Source organism: Phoenix dactylifera, unplaced genomic scaffold (genome assembly GCF_009389715.1).
Source record: "Phoenix dactylifera cultivar Barhee BC4 unplaced genomic scaffold, palm_55x_up_171113_PBpolish2nd_filt_p 000545F, whole genome shotgun sequence".
NCBI classification, from domain to species: domain Eukaryota; kingdom Viridiplantae; phylum Streptophyta; class Magnoliopsida; order Arecales; family Arecaceae; genus Phoenix; species Phoenix dactylifera.
In genome coordinates this window covers 207,964-218,314 of record NW_024067954.1, presented here as the reverse complement: position 1 = coordinate 218,314, position 10,351 = coordinate 207,964, and the positions used below count along the sequence as shown (strand labels likewise).

The window sequence follows — 10,351 nt, the reverse complement described above, 5'->3', positions numbered from 1 at the left end:
ATAAGACGAAGACCACCGAAAGTTGCACCAATTTCGCTCTGTTATCTGGTTGATGTCTAGGCAAGCTTTGTCCCTTTAAGTGATTAAAGGGAGACAGTTTCTGTTCAAGGAAAGTGGGTTTTAAGTGGGACCTTTGCTACATGCATCGTGACCCCTCCACTTACCTGGGAGCTTACCTGGTCGACTAAGGTTAATAGACCGGATTGGAGGCTTAGGTGTCATCTTCAACCCAGTTAGGAGCTGTCTAGAATTTTTAGGAAAACCTTAGAAATTGTTGGGTGATGCATGTTTTAATTAAACTTTTGTTTTGCTGTATTAGGGTGTTTGTGTAAAAAAATAATAATAATAATAAAAATAAAAATAAAAATAAAATAATAAAATAATAAAATAAAAAATAAAAAAAAACTTAGTATATGCTGTTGTGGGAGAGAGATAAAATGAATAGATTATTTCGAGTTGAATTAAAAGATAAAAATTTAATTGTTCAAAATTCAAATAATCAAATGGAAGATAATGGTAGTAATCAGGGAGATAATGAATTTCAAGATGACTTACCTATTAGAACGCTTCGTGATTATCTACAACCCACTAGGACCAGTACCCCATCCTGTATGGTTATTCCTACTACTGCGGGAGCTTTTGACATGAAACCAGGAATAATCCAATTACTTCCAAAGTTTCACGGACTTGATTCTGAAAGTCCCTATTTGCATCTGAAAGAATTTGATGAAGTATGTTCAACACTTCATTTCAATGATGTCACTGAAGAAGTAGTTAAGCTTAAGTTATTTCCTTTTTCTTTAAAGGAAAAAGCTAAGTCATGGTTACACTCCTTAAGGCCTAGGACCATAGCTACCTGGCAAGAAATGACAAGAGAATTTTTAAAGAAATTCTTCCCAACACATAAAATGAACACACTTAGAAGAAATATCATGAACTTTGCACAAAAAGATGGAGAAACATTTTTTCATTGTTGGGAAAGATTTAAGGACCTTCTACTTGCTTGCCCACATCATGGATATGAAATTTGGAGGGTCATTAGTTTCTTTTATGATGGTTTGTCCTCAAATATGAGACAATTTGTAGAAATGATGTGTAATGGTGAATTCATGAGTAAGGAACCAAATGAAGCCTGGGATTATTTTGATCTTTTAGCAGAAAATGCACAAGCTTGGGATACAACAGATAAAAATGAAAAATCTAAAATAGCACCTAATGCAAAAGGAGGAATATATCTTATTAAAGATGATAATGATGTCAATGTAAAAATTGCTAATCTGACTAGGAAGGTTGAAGCCATGGAATTAAGCAAAGCCAATATAGGAAAAGCACAAACTATTATTGAAAGTATATGTGAAATTTGCGAGAGTAATGCACATGAGACCAAGGATTGTCCTACAATCCCTGCTTTTCAAAAAGTGTTGCATGATCAAGCAAATTTCACCAATACTTATAAAAGACCATTTCCAGAAACATATAATCCTAATTGGCGAAACCATCCTAACTTTAGCTGGAGACATGGACCCACTGCCAATGAATCTCAAGGAAATTCTGTTCCTACTCCTTATGTGCCACCACATAGGAAATCCCTTGAAGATACTTTGCAAACCTTCATGCAAGGGCAGACTCAAATAAATCAGAATACAATGCAATCACTCCAAGAACTTAAAAATTCTGTAGGTAGAATTGAGGCTCAACTTAATGTTAGGGAAAGAGGGACAACCTCAATCTAACCCAAAGGGTCAACATGAGGTCCATGAAGCAAGTTCATCCCAACCTAAATTTGAGCAAGTTAAGTCTGTCACAACCCTTCGGAGTGGAAAAATAATTAATAAAGAAATTCCGACAAAAGATGACAAATCTGAAAAATCTATTGAAAAGAATGATGAAGATGATAATGAACAAAATGATCCAATACTGCATCATAAGATAGTTGCTCCATTTCCTCAGCGCTTGCTTGCAGCTAAAAAGGGAATACCTGACCAAGAAATTTTGGATATCTTTAAACAAGTAAAGATTAACATTCCTCTATTAGATGCCATTAAGCAGATTCCATCTTATGCAAAATTTTTAAAAGATCTTTGTACCATAAAGCAAAAGCTTTACGTACAAAAGAAAGCTTTTCTAACTGAACAGGTGAGTGCTATTCTCAAACACAACACCCCACCTAAGTATAAAGATCCTGGTTGTCCTACCATATCTTGCATCATTGGAAACTTTAGGATACAACGAGCCCTTCTTGATTTAGGTGCAAGTGTTAACTTACTGCCGTATTCAGTTTATGAATAGTTAGGACTTGGTGAATTAAAACCCACCAAGGTTACTCTCCAACTTGCCGATCGATCTATAAAGATACCAAGAGGAATAGTCGAGGATGTACTTGTCCAAATTGATAAATTCTATTTTCCAGTCGACTTCATAGTATTAGATACCCAGCCTGTCATGAATTGTACCACTCCAATACCTGTTATCTTAGGCCGCCCATTTCTAGCTACTTCTAATGCTTTGATCAACTGTCGAAATGGAATAATGAAAATGTCATTCGGGAATATGACTATAGATTTTAATATATTTAACATATGCAAACAACCCGATAACAACAATGAAAATGATGAAATTCATGGAGTTAATTTGATCGACTCCATTGTAGAAGATGCTCTTGTCCCATCTCTTTATTCTGATCCTTTAGAAACATGCCTAACTCATTTTGGACATACAGAGATAAACCAAAACTTTAGAGAAATCAGTGCTATATTAGATTCAACTCCTTTATTGGATACGGATAGGTGGAAATCTTGTTTTGAAGAATTGCCCACATGCAACAAAAGTTCTCTACCATCTAGTGTTCACGCACCCAAACTTGAGCTAAAACCTTTACCATCTGAGCTAAAGTATGCATACCTTGGTCAAGAAGAGACCTTTCCTGTGATCATATCATCCCAACTCGAACAAAATCAGGAATTAAAATTATTAGAAATTCTCAAGGAACATAAGGGAGCAATAGGGTGGACAATTGCTGATATCAAGGGAATTAGTCCCTCAATTTGCACTCATAGAATCCACTTAGAAGCTGATGCCAAACCTTCTCGTCAACCTCAATGTCGATTAAACCCAAACATGAAGGATGTGGTTAGAGCAGAAGTTCTGAAACTTCTGGATGCGGGTATGATCTACCCAATTTCAGATAGTAAATGGGTAAGTCCAACCCAAGTGGTTCCAAAAAAATCTGGTGTTACTGTAGTCAAAAATGCCAACAATGAATTAGTTCCAACTAGGGTCCCCACTAGTTGGCGTGTATGCATTGACTATAGAAAACTTAATTCTGTCACTAGGAAGGATCATTTTCCTCTACCTTTTATTGATCAAATTTTAGAAAGGTTAGCAGGTCATAAATATTATTGCTTCCTAGATGGCTATTCAGGTTACAACCAAATTGCAATTGATCCTGAAGATCAGGAAAAGACCACTTTTACATGTCCTTTTGGCACATTTGCTTACAAGAGAATGCCTTTTGGATTATGTAATGCTCCTGCAACCTTCCAAAGATGCATGCTCAGTATTTTCTCCGACATGGTTGAGCATTTTTTGGAAGTTTTCATGGATGATTTTTCGGTTTTGGCTCCTCTTTTGAAAACTGTGTGGACCATTTAAGACTAGTCTTAATTCGGTGTGAGGAGAAGAATCTAATCTTAAGCTGGGAAAAGTGCCATTTCATGGTAACTAGGGGAATTGTTCTCGGGCATGTTATTTCATCTGAAGGAATTGAAGTAGACAAGGCTAAAATTGACTTAATTACTAACTTACCCAATCCAAAAACTATCAAAGATATACGCTCATTTTTGGGTCATGCAGGATTTTATAGGAGATTCATTAAAGATTTTAGCTCAATATCTAAACCCTTATGTAATCTCCTTCAAAAGGAAACTCAATTTGTGTGGTCTGAAGAATGTCAAAAAGCTTTTGATAAACTTAAAAGCTTGCTGACCTCTGCTCCCATCATGCAACCACCTGACTGGTCACTTCCTTTTGAAATTATGTGTGATGCTAGTGAATATGCAGTTGGGGTAGTTCTAGGGCAAAGAAAAGAAAGAAAGCCTTATGTTATCTACTATGCAAGTAAGACTTTAAATAGTGCACAAAAGAATTACACCACTACAGAAAAGGAACTACTTGCCGTAGTATTTGCACTAGACAAATTTAGGTCTTACTTGATTGGATCCAAAATCATTATCTACACTGACCATGCTGCCCTTAAGTACCTTCTTTCAAAAAAGGATGCTAAGGCGCGTTTGCTTAGGTGGATCTTTCTGCTCCAAGAATTTTTTCTAGAAATAAGAGATAAAAAGGGGGTAGAAAATGTAGTAGCTGATCACTTGTCCCGTCTGACTCTTCCAGATTCCTTAGACAATTCACCCATAAAAGACACTTTCCCTGATGAGCAACTGTTTGAGATCACATCTTCACCCTGGTTTGCAGACATTGCAAATTTTCTAGTCACAGGTGAACTACCAAGTCATTGGAATAAACAAGACAAAAGAAAATTTTTGATTGAAATAAAAAAAAATTTCTAGGATGATCCTTATCTTTTCAAATACTGCCCAGATCAAATTATTAGGAGATGTGTACCTAATGACGAATTTATTAGTGTCATTTTCTTTTGTCATTCTGAAGCTTGCGGTGGTCATTTCTCTGCTAAGAAAACGGCTGCAAAAATTTTACAGTGCGGTTTCTATTGGCCCACCTTATTTAAAGATTCCCATAACTTTTGTAAAGCTTGCGAGCGTTGTCAAAAGTTAGGTGGAATAACTCGTAGGAATATGATGCCTCTCAACCCAATTTTAATTATCGAAATATTTGATTGTTGGGGAATAGATTTTATGGGCCCATTTCCTCCTTCATTCGGAAATTTGTACATCTTAGTAGCTGTGGATTATGTCTCCAAATGGATTGAGGCAATTCCTTGCAAACATAATGACCACAAAACTGTTTTAAAATTTTTAAAGGAAAACATTCTTTCCAGATTTGGAATGCCTCGAGCCATCATCAGTGATGGGGGTTCACACTTCTGTAATAAGCCTTTTGAGGCTTTAATGCGAAAATATGGGATCACCCATAAAGTCGCCACCCCTTATCATCCACAAACAAGTGGACAAGTTGAAGTATCCAATCGATCAATTAAGAATATTCTGGAAAAAACGGTTAACCCAAATCGCAAAGACTGGTCTTTGCGTTTAACTGATGTACTTTGGGCTTATCGTACTGCTTTTAAAAGTCCGATTGGTATGTCTCCGTACCGTCTTATTTTTGGCAAACCTTGTCACTTGCCTGTGGAATTGGAGCATAGAGCCTACTGGGCTATTAAGAGATTTAATTTTGATATGGATAAGGCTAGTTCACTACGCAAACATCAACTTAATGAACTAGAGGAAATCAGGAATGAAGCATATGAGAATGCTCGAATTTATAAGAACAAAATGAAAGTCTTTCATGATAGAAATATTATGAGAAAAACATTTGAACCTTCCCAGAAAGTTCTATTGTATAATTCAAGACTTCATTTATTTTCAGAAAAATTGAGATCTAGGTGGACCGGCCCATTTATAGTTAAAACTGTTTATCCGTATGGAACTGTTGAGATAGAGAATCCAAACACCAGTAATATTTTTAAAGTAAATGGCCAACGTTTGAAGTTATTTTTGGACAACTTTACCCCAGAGGTTGAATCGACCAATCTGGGAGATCCTGTTTATCAGGATTGATCTCTATATCTGCTAGAGATCCTCTGTTTGTACATAATTTTTCTTTCTTTCATATGACAATTGGTGAGCAACAACAGTGTGCAGTCATTCTATCAGGTAAATTCTAACCTTCAGCCTTATTATCCTTCATACAATCATATTTAATGCATTCATGTTGAAACATTGGGGACAATGTTGAATTTAAGTTGGGGGGAGAGATTACTATATTTTTCTATATATCATACCAATTGTCATATATTTCATATATTTCATAAAAAAATTCTATTTAAAAATATATATATTTATATATATAAATAAAAAATAATAAAAAAATATAATAATAATATATAAAAATAATAATAATAATAATAACAAACATATATTTTGTTGCATCTAATTACCACTATATTTTTTTTCAAAGAAATAAACATGTGCAGCTATTAAGGCAAGGAGCATATTATGACTTATTAGAGACCTATTATTAGATCCCCACACAAGTATTCAATGACAATAGGAAAACCTCAGAGTTCACTTGTGTTACCTATTTGTTTGTTGACCTTATTCGCAAGAGAAGTACGAGTGTCCTTGTCTTAAAGTCCATGTTTTGGTTTTCACATAAAGATAGAGTTTGAAATTCCCGGCTAGATCACCTGGGTGCCTTATGTTCTGACCTTGGTTGACCTATAGTCACAATTCAGTCATGTTACATATGTATATATATATATAGGGGAAAAAAAAAAGAGAGAGAAATAATACTGTTTATCTTCACTGAGTAACTGGGCCTCTTGTCTACAAAGCAGCGAGTGTTCGCATAAAAAGGTGAAAATGATTGAAATAAGTGACTAGTCTGGCCTCGTGGCGTAGTCTGGTTCGAGTAATTAAGTCCGAGCGGTGTTTCACCTAATGCCTGAAAGAGTAGATGCCCTATAAGCCAATCATTTGATGGGTTTCTCTTTGTAATCCTCCAAATCATGTACTTTGACACTCGATATATATCAATAAAGGCATTGTGTTTCATCATTTGCTGCTTATCTATTTTATTATTGGATGATGAACCCCATAAATTAGGACATTGGTTTTAGGGTTATGATGAGATCATACCAGTGAGACCTAAAATCCTAAAATCCTAATTTAGAATATTCCCAGTCAAATTGGTATATTGAGTCGGGGATCAATATTACCGGAAAGACTGGCACATCTTATGTATGCTCAATGTAGAGGGTGATTGATCTCACAATCACTTGTGTGAGACACTAATACAAAGATGTGGGTGCTCATTAGAGGAATGAGTTCACTGAAATGACCAGCCATGAGAACATCTTATGGATTCTTACTTAATTATCAAAAGATGGTTCTCATAGTGGGAGTTGTGCAAGTGATCCTTAGACCTGAGATCACCATGGTACCTTGTGCACTTGAAGCTATGTTTTGGTTTACCCTCATTCACGACATTGCGTTGTGTACGGGGTATTCTGGATATGGTGGATTTTGTACGAAGGTTGTGAGTAGGTCAACAAGGAATCAGTCACTTCTAGTAAGAGAAGGTAACATCCTACTTACTCTAATCTTATGATGATTCAAGAAGCCTTTAATCAAAGCAAAATGAATATTAGAAAGAGTTTCTAATGTTTCATTGTTTGAATTATCATATAAAAGATTGAGAGAGACATGAATAAGTGATTGAGTTTGATATTGATCCATACTCGAGCACTTATTCAGGATGTAGTATGACTGAGGGATTGAATTGCACAGTAACTTTCCACTGAAGGGTATGTTTGGATTTGTCCAATACATTCCTCATCTTCCGGGTAGACATGATACGTTGCTAGACGTCAATCATGTCTTGTGGGTTGATCGGATCAAAGAGTTTGATTAGATCAAAGCATCAGAAAGGTTCTGATTGCTAAGTCAGGTTTAGCACTAAATTGAACCTAAATTGGATTAGAGGTATTCTAATCAGGTTAGGTCAACTTGCACCTGCACCTACTGCTGGCTAAGATAAGGAACCCAATGGGTCACACACAAGGGAATTGATCAAGGGTCTAATTGGATTAGATCATGTTTGCAAGATGAACATGCTAGCACGTGTTGCAAACCCTAGCTCCTGATTCGAATTAAATTCGAATATGATTCTTAGATTAGGTTGATCTAATATGATTAGATCATGACCTAATATGGGTTAGCCAAGAGTTGAAACCCATTTGGCTTTAATTAGACCTGATTTGATTAGGTTTAATGTTTTCTTTAAGTTGGTTAAACCCAATTGGATTGGGTTTGATAGGGCCTTCACTTCTGGACCATTGGATCGCTTCCTGGATGAAGGATCTGGTCCACTGGTTGGCGCCTTCATCTGGACCATTGGATGGCTTCCTGGATGAAGGATCTGGTCCACTGGTTAGCACCTGAAACTGGACCACTGGATGGCTCTCTGGATGAAAGATCTGGACCGTTGCTCAGCGCCTGAATCTGGACCACTGGATGGCTCTCTGGATGAAAGATCTGGACCGTTGCTCAGCGCCTGAATCTGGACCACTGGATGGCACCCTGGATGATGATGCCCTGATCTGGACCATTAGATGGCGCCTAGATCTGGACCATTGGCTTTGGTTCACTGCATTTGGGCCCTTGGATCATCAGGATTTAAGAGGGAGATGTGAGAAAGAAGTTGATACACCCTTCTCCTTAGCACCCCATCATGATGGGATGCATCTCTTGGCACATGCCTCATCATGATGAGGTGTGTGGATGGGATGCATCCCTTTATGATGCATCCCTCCATCTCTTATAAATAGGAGGTGCCTTGGGGTTCTAAAGATCATCCAAGAAAAAGCCTCTCCTTCTCTCTCCCTTATCCCTTCTTTCTTACAAGCCTCTCTCTTTTGTCCTAACCCAAGACAAGAGGGTCTTCTTTAGGACAAAAAGGCTAGTGAATGTTTTAGAGGTAGAAAGGAAGAAGGAAGTGAAGGAAAATCAGCCAATTAAATCCTTTGGAAGGATTGAACAATTAGAATCAAGTTTTGGTGGAGCTAGAGTCTTGAACCCATTCCTGTGTGGATCAACATCGGAGGGTGAACATTTGGGCACCTTAGGACATCTTCAGACATATTGGATATAGCGTGATAGGTATTCTTCTATACCAAGATTATATTTTCTACATTATTTGGTTATACTATTAAGGTGATCTTGGCTTATTAGGGTTTCATATAATGGGTTTTATAAGAAAATTTTATAATCCCGTATCTTCCGCTGCGCCCTAGGGCACTGGGAAACCCTAACAGTGGTATCAGAGCCACCCTTAATCAGTTTAACCAAATGATAATACATGCTATTATCTTGATGCTATGAGATAGCTAGGTTGTTTGTATGCATGATTAGTTTATGCTATGAGATAGTGTTATATTCATGTTGTAGCACAGTATAATTGCTAGTACTAAATTATAGAATGTGCAATGAGACCAATATAGTAGTATGAAAACTTTGGGCTGACCCATTCTGGAACAATCGACTCAATTGGTGTCTAGGAAGGAAGCCACAGGTGGTTACTTAATTAGGACCTCACTCTCTGAGTGAGGGGTGCCTCCCACCTGCTTTCCTGGCCAATTATTTGATTGTCCTTTATGGTTGAGCTTAATGTTAGTAAGATACTACTATTTGAAAGCCCTCACTAAATTCATAATTAAGTCGTAGTGTTAATTGCTTTAAGCTGAGCCATTCTGAATCAATTGACTAAGTTGGTGTCTAGGAAAGAGGCTACAGGTGGTTATTTAATTAGGACCTTACTAAGTAAGGAGAGCCTCCCATCTGCTTACCTGGCCAACTATTTGATTGACCTCCATGGAAAAGCTAATTGCTGATATAACACTATAAAGGTCCTTCCTTCATGCTTAGATATTATTATGTCAATATCTACGCTAGCTTGTTGTGATTCCCACAAGGCTAGTATTAGGGATTGATATTGTAATATCTTGGTGCATATGATGCATATGGCATATTTTAATATGTTGCCTTGTTGTGATTCCCACAAGGGCAGCATTATTCAAATATGACTGTATAAAAATGAAGGGTTTGACTTAACTAGACACAATAGTTTGTTGTGATTCCCACAAGACTATATGTGTGCTAGAGGACAGAATAAAGTTGGGAATTGCATGGGATGCAATTGGAAAGAGTTTCCTACCTTTGAACTTATAAGGGCTTGTTGTGATTCCCACAAGGTCTTTTATAAGGAATTTGGATCTCAACCCCACTAAGAAAATTAGTATTTTCTCGTTCATCATACTTGAGGGTTATGATATTCGATAAAAATAGTGGGAGTAACAATTAGATAAAAGTCCTTGTCTGATTGAATACATGTCATCATGATTGGTCTGCTTATATTAGTGTTCTTTGTAATTATAGATTAATTCTGCAAAAATGGCATCTTCACTCTCACTTAGAGGTATCTTAGATACAAACAAATTGACTGGTCCCAACTATGTGGATTGGTTGAGGAATTTAAAGATTGTTCTCACACAAGAAAAACTTTCCTACATTCTTGAAACCCCTGACCTAGGGTCAGCAGGGGAAGATGCAACTGAGGAGGAATTGGCCACATATCGTATGTGGAAAAATGA

General features: G+C 36.9%; 1 non-coding gene across 1 annotated transcript; it reads right to left on the bottom strand.

The window, feature by feature from the left end:
- Positions 1–914: 914 nt before the first annotated feature.
- LOC120106444 lies at positions 915–1,021 on the bottom strand. Its single transcript, XR_005508593.1, has one exon. It is a non-coding gene; the product is annotated as a small nucleolar RNA R71 (small nucleolar RNA).
- Positions 1,022–10,351: the final 9,330 nt, after the last annotated feature.